This window comes from Phascolarctos cinereus, unplaced genomic scaffold (genome assembly GCF_003287225.1).
Source record: "Phascolarctos cinereus isolate Bilbo 61053 unplaced genomic scaffold, phaCin_HiC Scaffold_1;HRSCAF=81, whole genome shotgun sequence".
Classification (NCBI taxonomy): Eukaryota; Metazoa; Chordata; class Mammalia; order Diprotodontia; family Phascolarctidae; genus Phascolarctos; species Phascolarctos cinereus.
Window position 1 is genome coordinate 156,924,330 of NW_027555514.1, and position 17,489 is coordinate 156,941,818.

The 17,489-nt window shown below is 35.9% G+C and overlaps 1 pseudogene; it reads right to left on the bottom strand.

Annotated features, from left to right (window-relative positions):
- LOC110217379 (uncharacterized) overlaps positions 1–17,489 on the bottom strand; it is a 56,322-nt pseudogene that overhangs the window by 26,866 nt on the left and 11,967 nt on the right.

Sequence of the window (17,489 nt, forward strand, 5' to 3'; positions counted from 1 at the left end):
GTTTTATGAATGACTTAGAAAACCACATATAGGGAATGGATATTAAACAGAAACACAAAGTAGAGAGGGATAGATAACAGTGAATAACAATCAGAATCCCAATATACCTTGACAAGGCAAAACTGCTAGTGAATATACTAAGATGAAATTTAATAGGGATAGACATAAAATCTTTAACTTGAGTTGAAAAAATTATTTTCACAAATATAGAGATACATACATATGTCATTAGGCATAAGGGGAAGGTAGGTTTAGCCTTCACCTCTCATTCACCAATTTCAGTTTTAGATACTACTCTCCACACCACCATCACCGCCAATAACACTCTCCTTCCTCTTGCTACATATCCTAGATAATCTTTTCTCAATTGTACTCAGTGCCATTACTCTTTCCTGATTCTTTTACTACATGTGTGATTGGTCTTTTCCTATTCTCCTTTTCTGGGAGTTAAACAAAAATGTAAAGGAAGGCATTTTAACAGTTCCAGATTTCAAGCTATTTAAAAAAGTGATAATCATCAAAACAGTCTGGTAGTGACTAAGAAATGGAGTAATGGATTAGTGGAATAGATTAGGTATGAAACACACAGTAGTAAATGGCCATAGGAATTTATTGTTTCATAAACCCAAAGAACCAAGCTTTTGGGACAAAAATTCACTTTTTGACAAAATATCAGAGAAAACTGGAAGCATTTTGGCAGAAACTAGGCATAGACCAACATGTCACACCATATACCTAGTTAAGGTGAAAATTGATACATAATTTACTTATGAGTGTAATATCATATAGGAGAACATGGGGGGAAAAGTGCCTGTCAGATCTATGGGTAAGAGAAGAGTGTATGGCCAAACAAAAGATTCAGAGGATCACAAGAAATAAATCAGATAATTTGGATTATATGAAATTTAAAAGGTTTTGCACAAACAAAATGAATGCAGCCAAAATTAGAAGGAAAATGGGAAACTGAGGAGAAATTACAAGTTTCTCTGGGAAAGTTTCTCAAATATATAGGTTACTAAGCTAACTTTATAAAAATAAGAACCATTCCCCAGTTGACAAATGGTCAACGGATATAAACAGACAGCTCAAGTAAAATCAATACATGCAGTACACCTCAAAAGAAGAGAGTACACTTGGTGACAAGAATTTTTTTTTTGGTCATTTCAGTTATATTTGACTCTTCACGAACTGTATGGTGTTTTCTTGGCAAAGATATTAGAGTGGTTTGCCATTTACTTCTGCTCGTTTTACAGATGAGGGACTGAGGCAAACAGAATTAAGTGACTTGCCCAGGATTACATGCTAGTGTCTGAGGCCAAATTTGAACACAGGAAGATGAATCTCTCTGACTACAGGCTTGTTACTCTATCCACTATGCCACCTGGCTGCCTGTGATAGCAGTAGAATTAGAGTTGAGAAGTTCTAGAACTATTTTTTGAACCTTCTTTCAGACTGTTCCCTTGTTTGTAAAATTTGGATGATAATAGCACCTACTTCAAACTGTTGTTCTGAGCACCAAGTGAAATAATATGTAAAGTGCTTTATAAGCCTTAATGAGGTACATTAATGCTAGTTGTTATTGTTATTTTTTTATCATATGATACTAGAATAAGTGTCTTCTAAGAGACAGGAGGGGAGCCATGTCTCTGTAGGGACAAGTGTGAAAAATGAGAAAATAAATGAAATTAGGAGGATTTTTATCATATGAATGGCCACAATGGAAGTAGAAGACACAGTTGGATAGGAACTTAAGAGTGGGACTGAGGTGGACATAAATGAGAATGTAGGAAATGGTAGTGAAGAAAGGGTTTTTGATTACCTCATACTACTTCCTTAGAAAAACAAATGGGCCTATGGGCCCAATTTCCTTATTTGTAGAGTCAAAGGGTTGGTCTAAATGATGACTTCTGAGATCCTTTTCAGCCCTTAATGCATAATCATATAATTACAGAGCTTATAATCCATGAATCACTAAGGTTAGAAAGGAAGAGGAGGAATTTTGCTAAAGCACAGGGCAAACCTACAGTTTCCAAAGTAATCTTTCTAAAGGAGAGGTCTGAACCTAGTTACATCTTTACTCAAAAAGCATATTGTTTCTCCACTGTGTACAGAATTAAAAACCAATACAAATCCCATGCTCTGACATATAGGGATTTCCAAAATGGGGTTCCCAGGAATCATTTAACTATTGTATATACCCCCCACTTTATGGCCCCTGTATTTTATTGAAAAAGGAACAATCACTATTCACTAAACTCAGGATTCTATCTCCTGCCTCCAACATTTCCATGTCATCCTCTATGTCTGGAATATAGACCCTGCTCTTCACCTTCTCTCTTACTTAAGCAACTAAGGGTTTGGCTTTGTTAATTTCTTCTTCATAAAGTCTTTTCTAATCAATCCAGTTACTAGTTTTCTTTCCTTCCTCTATTTTCCTAGTACTATAATTACTTGTATACATATTATTATGTCCTATCCAAAATATCATAAAAGCTCCTTGAGAATAAAAGTCATTTTTTCCTTTGTATATTAGAAATGTATTGTGCCTATCACAGTTCTTTTCAAATACCAAATACTGTATTTTTTAGAATTTAATTCATCTGAAAAACTCAAATACTGGAGTCCTAGAATTTGTTTTACCTAAAAGACACTTCAGAGATTTTATAATATATTTTTGAAGAATCTGAGTGCTAGAGAAGTTAATGCATGACCCAGGTCAAATAATTAGTGAATAATAGAGCCAGGAATAGAATTCATGTCTTCTAAATTGTAATTCAGTTTTCTTTTCAGAACACCACTTTGCTTCTGTACTTTAACTAAAGAATCAAGATTGAAAGATCATCTATTACAGAAATTTGAGAGGTGTATCAAGGTAAGCATACTTAGAAAAGGAATATTAGAAACCTTTTTTTTAATGCTCCTAGAAACTCATTCTCAATTTTTTTTTCACAAGTATGTCTAAAATAAACGATTGCGTATGTTTGGAGATATACTATTTAATTGACCTAATCTATTTGAATATAGTGAAAATATTAATGAGCTGGACTAAATGATGTGTAAAAATGTGTCATGCCCAGGTACTGTTAATCAAATATTTTTTCTACTTGTAATATAGAAAATCAGAATATTTACAATGAATTAATATACTTGTAGCATTATTATGTCTATAAGAATGTACTGACTGAAAGAGCTCTTCAAATACCATTTGGGTCCCTGAGACAAGGATATCCCAGCTTCACAGTACCCTGTTGTGATGAATTCATTCAAATTGTAGCTCACAAGACCCCACCAATGTGTTAACCTTATAAATCATTCAAAGCATAATCCATAGCAAAGGCATTTTACCAAAGCAGCATATCAAGAAAATTAGCCACAAAATGTTTTCCCCATAAATGTGGGGAATGCTTTTGATAAAAGTAGGAAGAAGTGCCACACAGAGAACATGTATGAAGAATTACACCTACAGGGAGTGGTGAGGAAGGTATGTGAGGAGACAAACTCATGGGGATTATGTGGACCTTATGGAGATTAAGACGCATGTTTCCAGTAATACTTGGCAGGTAGGTGGCACAATGGATACAGTATCAGGCTTGAAGTCAGGAAGACTCATCTTGTTGAGTTTAAATATGTTTTGGGGCTTCAAGATAACTGCAGATGATGACTACAGCTATGAATTTAAAAGATGCTTGCTCTTTAGAAGGAAAACTGTAGCAAATCTAGACAGTACACCAAAAAGCGGAAACATCACCTTACCCACAAAATCCATAGAGTCAAAACTATGTTGTTGTTTTTTTTTCCAGCAGCAATGAATGGCTATGAGAGTTGGACTATAAGGAAAGCTGAGCACTGCAACATTGATGCTTTCTAATTGTGGTGCTGGAGAAGACTTTTGAAGATCCTTTTAATAGCAAGAAGATTCATGTGTGTGCAGGGTGGACATGTGGAGTAGTAACATGCTTTTTAGAAGACATGATCACTGATATTCTTTTAATGATGTTATTAAACTATTCCCAATGGGCTTTTACCTTGTTGGGCTTATGAATTTCTTCTTTGATTTGTGTGTAATTTCTAAAGGTCCTGTACTTTTCATAGGAATTGTACTCTGTTGGGAGTTGCTCCTTGCTTTTCAAGAATAGCTGTCACTTAGCATTATATATCTATTGGTCACTATCATACATGATTTCAGTAGTCATGACAGAATGTAATATCTTTCTGCTTTCAACTTTCTGTTTCATCTGGAGTACTCAGTTGGGATGTTATCTCCTCCTTGTAGGAAGATGAGCCGGTTCTATCATTGCCTCTTGGCTTGATCTCATAAGTTTTTTTTTTTCTGTTCTTCTCTTTTTAAGAAGGCTTAACATTTAAAACATTCAGACATCAGAGAGAGAAATGCCAGTTGTGGTGGTTTTCATTATTTCCTCCCCTAATTAGGTTCTTGAGAGCCTTGACTAAAATTGGCTTTCTTTTCCAGAAGGAGATTCTTCAGTTTAGGTTCTGAGCCCTCTGGAGGTCAGAACCATCCTCAAGCTAACTTTCAGGCTCAAATCTATTATTTTTTTTCCCATCTAAGTTGTCTCTTCAGAGAGGCAACATAGCTTAGTGAATAGAAAATCAATCTCAGAATCAGGGACATTTGTAATGAAATTGCATTGCTGAAGCAAATCAGACACATGATGATGGGCAAGTAACTTACTTTTCAATGATTCAGATAATTATCTTTTACAAATTTAATACATGTTTTATTTGTTTCAGTAAATATCTCCCAGTCCCATTTTTAAATTAACATTTTTTTAAATTGAATTACAAATTCTATCCAGAAAGCAGACATCAATTACTCATGTGAGCATGCAAAATATATTTCCATATTATTCATATTGCCAAAGAAAACACACAAAACCCTAAGAAAATAAAGAAAGTGAAAAATATATGCTTCACTTTGCACTCAGAGTTCAAAAATTCTCCCTCAGGAAAGGGATTCCATTTCTCATCAGAGATCCTTTGGAATTGCCTTAGATCATTGTCTTGATGAGATTAGCTAAATCTTTCAAAGTTGATCATCCTTACAATATTGCTGTTACTGTATACAAATTCTCCTGATTCAACTCCCCTTGCCTTGCATCAATTCAAATAATCTTGCTAGGTTTTTAAGAAATCATTCTGCATGTCTTTTTTTTTTTTTGCTTTTTTTGGTGAGACAATCAGGGTTAAATGACTTGTTCATGGTCACATAGCTAGTAAGTGTCAAGTGTCTCAGGCCAGATTTGAACTCAGGTCGTCCTGACTCCAAGGCCAGCTCTCTAGCCACTGTAATATCTAGCTGCCCCTTTCTGCTTGACATTTCTTATAGTGCAATAATATTTTACCACAATCACATACCGCTGCTTGCTTAGGAATTCCCCAATTGATAGCATTCCTTCAATTTTCAATACATTACTACAACAAAAAGAGCATCTATAAGTATCCTTCTAAAATAAGTCCTTTCCCCTTTTCTTTGATTACTTTTCGGATACGGATCCAATAGGGCAATTACTTTATAAAAGGTTATGCAGTTTTACATTCCTTTGGGCATGTTCCAAATCATTCTCCAAAATTTTTAGACTAGTTCACACATTCCACCAACAAGGCATTAGTACCTGAAATTTTCTACATTTCTTTAAATATTTGTTATTTTTCATTTGCACTATTTTAGCCAATCAGATAGATATTAGGTGGTAGCTAAAAGTTGTTTTAACATGCATTTCTGTAATCAATAGTTACTTACAGCATTTTTTTCATGTAATTATTCATATCTTCAATTTTTCCTTCTGAAAAAATGCCTGTTCATATCCTTTGACCATTTTCCAACTGGGGAATGGCTCATATTTTTATGAAGTTGGCTCAGTTCCCTATGTATTTCAGAAATGACAGAGAAACAATGTAAACTTTTTCCAGTTTGTTCTTTCCTTCTAATTTTGGCTATATTAATTTTGTTCATGCAAAAGGTTTTTATTTTCATGTAATCAAAATTATCCATTGTATTTCTCATAATCTTTTAAAACTTCTTTGGACATAAATTCTTCCCTTATCCAAAGAACTTAACAGGTTCACTTTTTTCCATGTTCCCCTAATTTACTTATGATATTACCCTCTATGTGTAAATTATTTATCTATTTTGATTTTATCTTGTTATATGGCATGAGATGTTGACATGAGTCTAGTTTCTGCAAAATTGCTCCCCAGATTTCCTCAATTTTTTTTGTCAAATTGTAAATTCTTGTCTCAAAAGCTTGAATATATGGGTTTATTAAACACTAAGTTACTATGGCCATTTAAAATGGTGTATTGTAGACTTCCGCTTCCTGGAGCCAAGATGGTGGAGTGAAAAGATAGTCGCTCTCACTCTCCCCATCAACCTCTGAAAACCCAGAAAATATCACCCCAGGAAAGAAAACCTGGAACACCTGAACTAGAAGAAACATGGGAGATCAGCAGTGAAGCAGCCCAGCAAACAGGTCTCCCAGTGCCACAGCAAAAGTAAGGGAGGCAGAATTACAAGGGGCCCCAGGCTGATAAGCACCCTGCGGCATTCATCTGAAAGGAGGTTAAGAAAACAACCTAAAGGCTTCCTAAAGCCCTGGCCTTGCTGATTTCAATCCAACACCAGGTGAGCTGTCAGAATTCTGCAGCCTCCAATTGTGAAGAAATCCTGAAGCCCAGGTGGCAGAATGGGCAAACATCAACACCTGGACCTGCCAGTGCCTCAATGAGGATGGGGAACCAGTAGAAACCAGCTCAGAAAATCACCAGGTGCCTCTACACTCTACTGCAAAGGAATCTCCCAATGCATCATCAGAAACAAGGGAGACAACACTGCAGGGGACCCCAGGCAGATAAACACCCTGCAGCACCCATCTAAAAGGAGCTGCCAGAAACCTACAGCCTCCAATTGCCATCATGAGAGGACCCAACACACAAAGCCAGTGACCAAGACCTAGGCTCCCAACACAAGAACCTTGGGTCAGTACCCTCTGTTCCCCAGCAGGAGAGCTCAATCTCTTTAAAGGCCAGGGAATAAACACCATAGGGACAGCTAGCTGGTACAGTGGATAGAGCACTGGCCCTGGATTCAGGAGCACCTGAGTTCAAATCTGGCCTCAGACACAAAACACTTACTAGCAGTGTGACCCTGGGCAAGACACTTAACCCCACTGCCTAAAATAACAAAAAAAAAAAAGGAAGAAACACCATGAGTAAAAAGAAACATACCATAGATTCATATTATAAGAAGAGTGAAGATCAAGACAGAAATTCTGAAGAGGTAAACATTATCAACAATCCCACATCTTCAACAACAAAAGGGAATACGAACTGGTCTCAAGCCCAAAAAGCCTTCTTAGAAGAGCTCAAGAAGTATTTTAATAGTCAAATGAGAGAGCTAGAAGAGTCCTTCAGGAAGTACAGTTGGCCAAATGGCAAAAAAAATACACTGAAGAACACAAGTCCCTAAGAAACACAATTGCCCAATTGAAAAAGGAAGGACAAAAGCTAACAGAAGAGTACACTGAAGAAAACAAGTCCATAAAAAAAAGCAATTGGCCAACTTAAGAAGGAAGTACAAAAACTAACAGAAAAAAGCAGTCTGTTAAAAACTAGAATTGGACATATGGAAACTAACGTATCTATGAGAGAGCAAGAATCAGTCAAACACAAACAAAAAAATGAAAAAATAGATGAAAACATAAAATACTCATCATTAAAACAACCGACCTGGAAAATCAACTCAGGAGACACAATTTAAAAATTATTGGACTACCAGAAAATCACGATTAAAAACAAAAGGCCTGGACAGCGTCTTTCAGGAAATCATGACGGAAAACTGCCCGAAAGTCCTAGAACCAGAAGGGAAAATAACAATAGAAAGAATCGACCCGTCACCACCTGCAAGAGATCCCAAATTGACAACGCCGGAAATATAATAGCAAAATTCCAAAATTACCAGATGAAAGAGAAGGTGCTGCAAGCAGCCAGAAAGAAACAATTTAAATATCATGGAACCACAGTCAGGATTACACAGGACTTTGCAGCTTCTACATTAAAAGACCGCAAGGCATGGAACATGATATTCTGTAAGGCAAAGGAGCTTGGAATGCAGCCAAGGATCAATTACCCAGCAAAAATGACATCATTTTTCAAGGAGGAGTGGATATTCAACTAAATAGGAGACTTCCAAACTTTCCTGATAAAAGACCAGAGCTCAAAAAAATTTGATCTTCAAGTACAGACTCAAGAAGGACATAAAAAGGTAAATGGGACAGAAAGATTCAATATGTTGTTAATAAGGGTAGACGGTATGTTTAAACCCCTACAAGGGAATATGAGACTTGCAACCCTTGAGAACTTTATTGTTATTACACCTTGTTAAAGGAGTATACATGAAGAGGGTGGATATTAGTTGACTTTGATGTAATGATAAAAAAAAATCTAATCAAGTGGGTTAAATGGATCCAAATAAGTGGATCAATCTGATCTTAGAAAATGTACTGAGAAAGGAGGAGGCAGACAAGGGTAAATTACATTACAGGAAAAGACACAAAATCCTATTACAGCAGAGGGAAAGAAGGGAGGGGGGAGCATTGTTTGAACCTTACTCTCATCAGATTTGGCTCAAGAAGGGCATAATATAATCAGTTAGGTATAGAAATCTAACTTGCCCTATAGGCAGTAGGAAGGAAAAAGGGAAAGAAAAGGGAGGGGGGAAAGAAAAGGAGGGGGAAAGAAGGGAGGGAAGAAGCAGTAAGAGTAAAGGGGAAGAAAAGGGAAAGGGATAATAAAAGGGGAGGGACTGAAGGAGGCAGTGGTCAAAAGCAAAACACTAGTGAAGGGGGAAAGGAAAAAGGAGAAAGAAAAGCATAAATGGGGGGAAAGGATGGAGAAAAAGACACAGATAGTAATCATAACTGTGAATGTGAATGGGATGAACTCTCCATAAAATGGAAATGGATTGCAGAATGGATTAAAAACCATAATCCTACAATATGTTGTTTACAGGAAACACATTTGAAAAAGAGTGACACATACAGGGTAAAGGTAAAAGGCTGGAGCAGAATATATTATGCATCAGCTGAAGTAAAAAAAAGCAGGGGTAGCAATCCTGATCTCAGACAAAGCAAAAGCAAAAATAGATCTAATCAAAAGAGATAAGGAAGGAAACTACATCCTGCTAAAAGGCACCATAGACAATGAAGTAATATCATTACTAAACATATATGCACCAAATGGTATAGCATCCAAATTCTTACAGGAGAAGTTCAGGGAGTTACAGGAAGAAATAGACAGCAAAACTATACTAGTGGGGGACCTGAACCTCCCCTCTCGGCACTAGATAAGTCTAACCACAAAATAAACAAGAAAGAAGTTAAGGAGGTGAATAGAACATTAGAAAAGTTAGGTATGATAGACCTCTGGAGAAAACTGAATGGGGATAGAAAGGAATATACTTTTTTCTGGCAGTACATGGCACATACACAAAAATTGACCATGTACTAGGGCATAAAAACCTCACAATCCAATGCAGAAAGGCAGAAATATTAAATGCATCCTTTTCAGATCATGATGCAATAAAAATTATATGTAATAAAGGGCCATGGAAAGATAGACTAAAAAATAATTGGAAACTAAATAATCTAATCCTAAAAAATGATTGGGTCAAACAACAAATCATAGAAACAATCAATAATTTCATTCAAGAGAATGACAATAATGAGACAACATACCAAAACTATGGAATGCAGCAAAAGCAGTTCTTAGGGGAAGTTTTATATCTCTAAATGCTTACATAAAAAAATAGAAAAAGAGGAGATTAATGAATTGGGCATACAACTAAAAAACTAGAAAAAGAACAAATTAAAAATCCTCAACTAAACACCAAATTGAAAACCAAAGGAAAAATTAATAAAATTGAAATTAAAACTATTGAACTAATAAATAAAACTAAGTTCTGATTTTATGAAAAAAAATAAAATTGTTCAACTATTTGTTAATTTAATTAAAAAAAGAAAGGAGAAAACCAAATTACTAATATGAAGAATGAAAAGGAAGCTACACCAAGGAAGAGGAAATTAAAAATAATTAGGAATTATTTTGCCCAACTGTGTGCCAACAAATTTGACAACCTTAGTGAAATGTTTATATATTTACAAAAATATAAGTTGCCCAGATTAACAGAAGAGTAAGTAAAATGCTTAAATAACCCTATCTCAGAAAAAGAAATTGAACAAGCCATTGATGAACTCCCTAGGAAAAAATCTCCAGGGCCAGATGGATTTACATGAGAATTCTGTCAAACATTTAAAGAACAATTAATTCCAATACTATATAGACTTTTTGGGGAAATAGGTGAAGAAGGAGTCTTACCAAATTCTTTTTATGATGCAAATATGGTGCTGATACCTAAACCAGGAAGAGTCAAAACAGAGAAAGAAAATTATAGATCAATTTCTCCAATGAATTTGGATGCAAAAATTTTAAATACAATGTTAGCAAATAGATTACAGCAACTTATCACAAGAATAATACACTATGGCTAGGTAGGATTTATATCAGGAATGAAGGGCTGGTTCAATATTAGGAAAACCATCAGCGTAATTGATGATATAAACACCAAAACTAAGAGAAACTATATGATCATCTCAATAGATGCAGAAAAAGCTTTTGACAAAATACAACACCCATTTCTATTAAAAACACATGACAGCATAGGTATAAATGGAGTCTTCCTTAAGAGAAGAGCTATCACTCTCCAGATGATGTGATAATATACTTAGAGAATCCTAGAGAATCAAATAAAAAAATTCCTTGAAACAATAAACAACTTTAGCGAAGTTGCAGGTTATATAATAAACCCACATAAATCATTGGCATTTCTATATATTACCAGCAAAACCCAACAGTAAGAAATAGAAAGAGAAATTCCATTTGAACTTACTGTAGACATTATAAAATATTTAGGAGTACTGAAACAAACCCAGGAATTCTATGAACACAATTACAAAACACTTTTCACACAAATAAAATCATATCTAAATAATTGGAAAAACATCAATTGCTCATGGGTAGGCCTAGCTAATATAATAAAAGTGACAATTTTACCTAAGCTAATTTACTTATTCAGTGCCATACCAATCAAATTACCAAAAATTATTTTATAGAGTTAGAAAAAATCATAAAAAGATTCATTTGGAAGAACAGAAGGTCCAGAATATCAAGGGAACTAATGAAAAGAAATGCAGGGGAAGGCAGCCTAGCAATTCCAGATCTTAAATTGTATTACAAAGCAGCAATTATCAAAACTATTTCATACTGACTAAGAAATAGAGTGGTGGATCACTGGAATAGGTTAAATATGTAAGACACAGTAGTCAATGAGTATAGTAATCTATTATTTGATAAACCCAAAGAACCCAGCTTCTGGGATAAGAACCCACTCTGAAAAAAAGAACTGCTAGGAAAATTAGAAAAGAGTATGGCAGAAAATAGTCATAGACCAAAATTTCACACTGTATACCAAAATAAAGTCAAAATGGGTTGATGATTTAGATATAAAAGCTGATATTATAAGCAAACTGTCAGAGCAAAAAATACTTTACCTATCAGACCTATGGAGAACAGAAGAATTCATGACCAAACAGGAGACAGAGAACATTATGAAAAGCAAAATGAATGAATTTGATTACATTAAACTGAAAAGTTTTTGCACAAAGTCAATATAACCAACATTAGAAGGAAGGTAGAAAATTGTGAAAGAATTTTTGCAATCACTGTCTCTGATAAGGGCCTCATTTCTAAAATACATACAGAATTAAGTTAAATTTGTAAGAATACAAGTCATTCCCCAATTGATAAATGGTCAAAGGATATGAACAGGTAGTTCTCAGATGAAGAAATTAAAGCCATCCATAATTACATGAAAAAATGCTCTAAATCATTATCGATTAGAGTAATGCAAATCAAGACACTCTGAGGTACCACATTATACCCATCAGATTGACCAATGTGACAAAACAGGAAAATGATTCATGTTGGAGAAGGTATGACAAAATTGGAACACTAATATATTGTTGGTGGAGTTGTGAAATGATCCAACCATTTTGGAGAGCAATTTTGAACTATTCCCAAAGGGCTATAAAAATGTGCATACCCTTTGACCCAGCAATAGCACTTCTAGGGCTCTACCCCAAAGAAATCATACAAGTGGGAGAAGAACCGATATGTACCAAACTATTTGTAGTAGCTCTTTTTGTAGTGGCAAAGAATTGGAAGTTGAGAGGATGCATATCAATTTGGGAATGGCTGAGCAAGTTGTGATGTATGAGTGTAGTGGAATACTACTGTGTTATAAGAAATGATGAACAGGCTGACTTCAGAAAAACCTGGAAAAACTTGTATGGTCTGATGCTGAGTGAAGTGAGTAGAACCAAGAGAATGTTGTACACAACAGTAGCCACTTTGCACAATGACTGATTTTGATAAACTTCCCCTTCCCAGCAATACAAGGATGTAAGACATCTCCTTTGGCCTCACAATGGAAAATGCTATCCACATCCAAAGAAAGAACTATGGAATTTGAATGCAGATTGAAGCATAGCTCTTTGCTATTTTTTTTTCTCTTCTCATGAGTTTTGTTTTCCATTTCTGGTGGTTCCTCCTATTAGTTATAATTTTTACTTACAACATCACTAATGTGAAACTATGTTTAATAGGAATGTATATCTATAGCCTATATCAGATTGTGTGCCATCTTGGGAGGGTGGTGGGGAGGAAAGTAGAAAAAAATTTTAAGCTCAAATGCATGTGGAAGTGATTGTTGATAAATCAAAATAAATTAATAAAAAAATCTGAAACTACTAGGCTGTCTTCACATTTTTTCATTGATTCCTTTGATATTCTTGACATTTTCTTTTTTCATATGAATTTCATTATTATTTTTCCTAGCTCTAAAAAAATATTTCTTTGGTAGTTTGGGTTTTTTTGTCAATACAGTGAATAAATAAATTAACTTAGATATAGTTGTCATTTTTACAATATTATCTCAGCCTACTCATGAGGAATTAATATTTCTCCATTTGTTAAGATCTATATTTATTTGTGTGAACAGTAATTCTGTTCATACAGTCCCTGGATCTGCCTTGGCAGGTAGACTCTGAAGTATCTTATATTGTCTGTCATTAGTTTAAATAGAATTTCTCTTTCTATTCCTTGATGCTGGACTCTTTTGGTAGTATATAGCAATGCTAATGATTTATGTGGGTTTCTTTTATATCTTGAAGTTTTGGTACATTGTTAGCTGTTTCAACTAGTTTTCTTAGTTGATTCTCTAGGTTTCTCTAACTATATCATCATATCATCTGCAAAGAGTGGTGGGTTTTTTTTTCCTCATTGCCTATTTTTATTTCTTTAATTTCTTTCTTGTCTTATTGCTATAATTACCATTTCTAATAAAATATTGAATAACAACGATGATAATAGATATCTTTGCTTCATCCCTAATCTTATTGGCTAACCTTCAAATTTATCCTTTTACAGGTAATGCTTGCTCTTGGTTTCATGTAGGTACTACTTTTCATTTTAAGAATTACTCCATTGATGACTATGTTTTTCAGGGTTTTTAATTGAAATGCATGTCGTGTTTTGTCAAGAGCTTTTTTGTAGCAATTGAAATAATCATATGATTTGTGTTGTTGTTGTTTGTTAGCTGATATAGTCAATTAATCTGATGGGTTTCCTGATATTGAATGAGCCCTGATTTCATGACATAAATCCACCCTGATCATAGTCTAGAATCATTGTGATATGTTGTTCCAATGTCTTGGATAGTACTTTATTTTTTTTTGCATCAATATTCATTAGGGAAATTGGTCTATAATTTTCTTTTTCTGTTGTTATTCCCTCTAGTTAGGTATCAAAGCATTACTTACATCATAAAACAAATTTGGTAGGACTATTTCTTTGTCTATTTTCTAACAGAGTAGGACTCCTTCTTTGCCTATTTTTTATATAGTATTAGAATTAAATCTTTTGTAAATGTTTGGTAGAATTCATTTGCAAATCCATCTGTTCCTGGGGATTTTTCCCAGGGTGCTTATTGATGATTTGTTCAATTTCCTTTTCTATATAGTGTCATTTAAGTATTCTATTTCCCCTTCTTTTAAACTGGGCAGTTTACTTATTTCTATATATTCAGCCAAGTTTTAATGGTTTGTAATTGGACAAAATAATTCCTAATAATTTCCATAATTTTGTATTCATTGGTTGTGCTTAGTTTTATTTATTACTTCAGAATTCCTTTTTACTTTCTGATTTATTAATTTCTCTGATTGTTTTTAGAATTTCCATGTTGATGTTTTATTTAAGATTTTACATTTATTTTTTTTTTAATTTTTAAGGTTGCACACCCAATTCATTAATTAGCTCTTTATTTTACTGAAGTATACATTTAGAGATACAAATTTCCCCCTATATACTGCTTTGTCTGCATCTTACAAATTTTTATAGGTTTTCTCATGGTTTTCATTCTATTAAATTTCATTAAATAAGGGAGAAAAGAGGGGAACCCAACAGGGCAGTAACGGAGAAAGGGGGTAAGAGAAGGTTGGGGGGATTTAAAAGGGAGGGCAGATAAAGGAAGACACTATTTAGACTCAAAACAGACTTAATGAAGTAACAGGATAAAGAGAGACAGAGTCAGAGACAGAGAGACAAATAAAGACAGAGAGAGAGAGACAGAGAAAGAGAGGAGAGAGACAGAGACAGAGAGATACAAGGATCAACGGAAAAAAATAGGATGGAAGAAAATACTCAGTAATCATAACTGTGAAAGTAAATGAAATTAATTCACCCATAAAACAAGAGCTGGTAGCAGAAGGAATGAAAAACTGGAATCCAACAATATGTTATTTACAAGAAACACACTTGAAACAGACACACAAAATTAAAAAAAGGAGCTCGGCAGAATCTATTATGCTTCAGCTGAAATTAAAAAAAAAGTGGTATAGTAATCATGATCTCATACAATGAAAAAGGAAAAATAGGGGAAAACAAGGAAAAGAAGGAAAAATAATTAAAAGATATGAGTGGGAAACTACATCTTCTATAAGACACCGTGGGGATTAGAGGGGAGAGGCAGAGCCAAGACAGTGAAGTAAAAACAGTGACTTGCTTGAGCAGGCCCCCAAATCCCACCAAATACCTGTAAAAATGTCTCTAAACAAATTCTGGAGCAACAGAACCCAGAAAAAAAGAAAAACATAGTGAAGCAAATTTCCAGCCCAAGACAACTGGATGGTTGATAGGAAAGGTCTGTTGCTCCTGACTGGGAGAGGAATGCAGTTCAGCATGGGTTGCATAGGGAAATACTAGGCCTCAGCGAACCTGGAGTAGTCATCAGGGGACTGAATCAAGGGAAACTGTGACAGTTTCCAGACTTCTCAACCAACAAACACCAAAGACAACTTCAGAGGTCATAAGGAAAGGAAGTTCTGTCTGACCTTGGTAAGAGAGAAGCCATTCAGGCCACAGTCCTGGTGAAGCTCCATGGCAGCAACTGCTTCCAGAGCACTTGGCCCACAGCTGGAGGGGGAATTGAGTGGCTGATCAGAGGGAGATTGCAGGGATCTCTTTGCTGGTGCTGAGGAAGGAATCTCTTGCTTTACCTGTATTTGGATCTGGGTCACAGTTCTGGGTGGTGGTCCTGGCATGAGGAGTGCTGGTGTGGTGAAGCTTCCAGAGGTGGTGCAGAGAAAATCCTCCTCACAGTTCCAAGGCAGAAAAGAGTGCTTCTGGTCACTTACAGACAAGAGTACAATCCAGGAAAGGAATAAACACCACACCCCCCTTAATAATACTACTTTGGAAGAATGGAAAATGTACAGGTCCCTAGAAGTATTTCTGAAAACAGCTGCACAAAACCCTAAAAGCCTGGGACACCACAGTGTCTTTTCTTTTTTTTTCTTTTTAGGAATTAGAGTTAAGTACCTTGCCAAGGGTCACACAGCAAGTAAATGTCAAGTGTTTGGTCTGAGGCCAGATTTGAATCCAGGTCCTCCTGACTTCAGGGCCAGTGTTCCACCTACTGCACTACCTAGCTGCCACAAACAATACATTCTCCACACTGGAAGCAGACCCCTACCTTAACAGGAAGCTGACCCTTACCTTAAGAGTTTAAAAGTCAAAGAATTGGCTGAGATCATGAGCAAAGTGAGCAAAAAAGTCTGACCATAGAGTCTTACTTTGGTGACAAAGAAGATCAAACATAGAATGAAAAGAAGACAACAAAGTCAAAGCTCTTACATCCAAAGCCTTCAAGAAAAACATGAATCACTCCCAGGCCATGGAAGAGCTCAAAAATGATTTTGAGAAGCAAGTAAGACAAGTAGAGGAAAAACTGGTAAGAGAAAGGAGAGTGATGCAAGAAAATCATGGGAAAAAAAAGTTAACAGCATATTGAAAGAGATCCAAAACATACTGAGGAAAATAGCTTCTTAAAAAGAGCCTAATCCGGCAGAACCAAGATGGCAGACTGAAAGCAGTGACTTGCTTGAGCTCTCACCTAAACCCCTCCAAATACCTATAAAAAAGGGCTCTAAACAAATTCTAAAGCAGCAGAACCCACAGAAAGACAGAGTGAAACAAATTTCCAGCCCAAGACAACCTGGATGGTTTATCAGAAAGGTATGTCATGCGGGGCTGTGAGAGGAGCACAGTTAAGAATGTGTGCTCAAACCACAGCAAACCTGTAACAGGCCTTAGAGGACTGAATCTCGGGCAGTTGCAGTGACTTCCAGACTTCTCAACCTGGGAATGCCAAAGACAACATAGAAGGGCAGTGGGAAAAGTTTGTTTTTGCGGTGAGAGAGGAGCTAGGTCTCAGAGCCAGTTCCCAAACACAGAGCACAAAGCACTGCCCTGGGGTGGTGGCTGCCTCCTGAGCTTCTGGCCCAAACTGAGAGGGATTGGAGTGGCTGATCAGAGAGGCATTGCAGGGATCTCATTGCCAGAGCTGAGGCAGGAATCTCTTGCTTTACCAGTGCTTGAATCTGGGTCATAGTTCTGGGTGGAGGTCGTGGGGTGAGGAGGAGCCCTGGCATGGAGGAGCTTGTAGCAGCTGTGGAGAGAAAATACTCCACACAGTTCCAAGACAAGAAAAGAGAGCTTGTGGTCGCTTATAGACCAAAGCACAGACCAGGAAAGGAGTAAACACCTCGTCCCTACCACCTTGAAAGAACTGAACATTTACAGGTCCCTACAAGTATCTCTAAAAACAGCCATACACACCCCTGAAGCTTGGGACAGTACATTCTCCACATTGGAAGCAGACCTTTCCCTTAACAAAGAGTTTAAAACTCAAGTAATTGGCTGGGATCATAAGCAAACCTCTCAAGTAGTGTCAGACCATACAATCTTTTTTTGGTAACAAAGAAGATCAAAATATACAACCAGAAGAAGACAACAAAGTC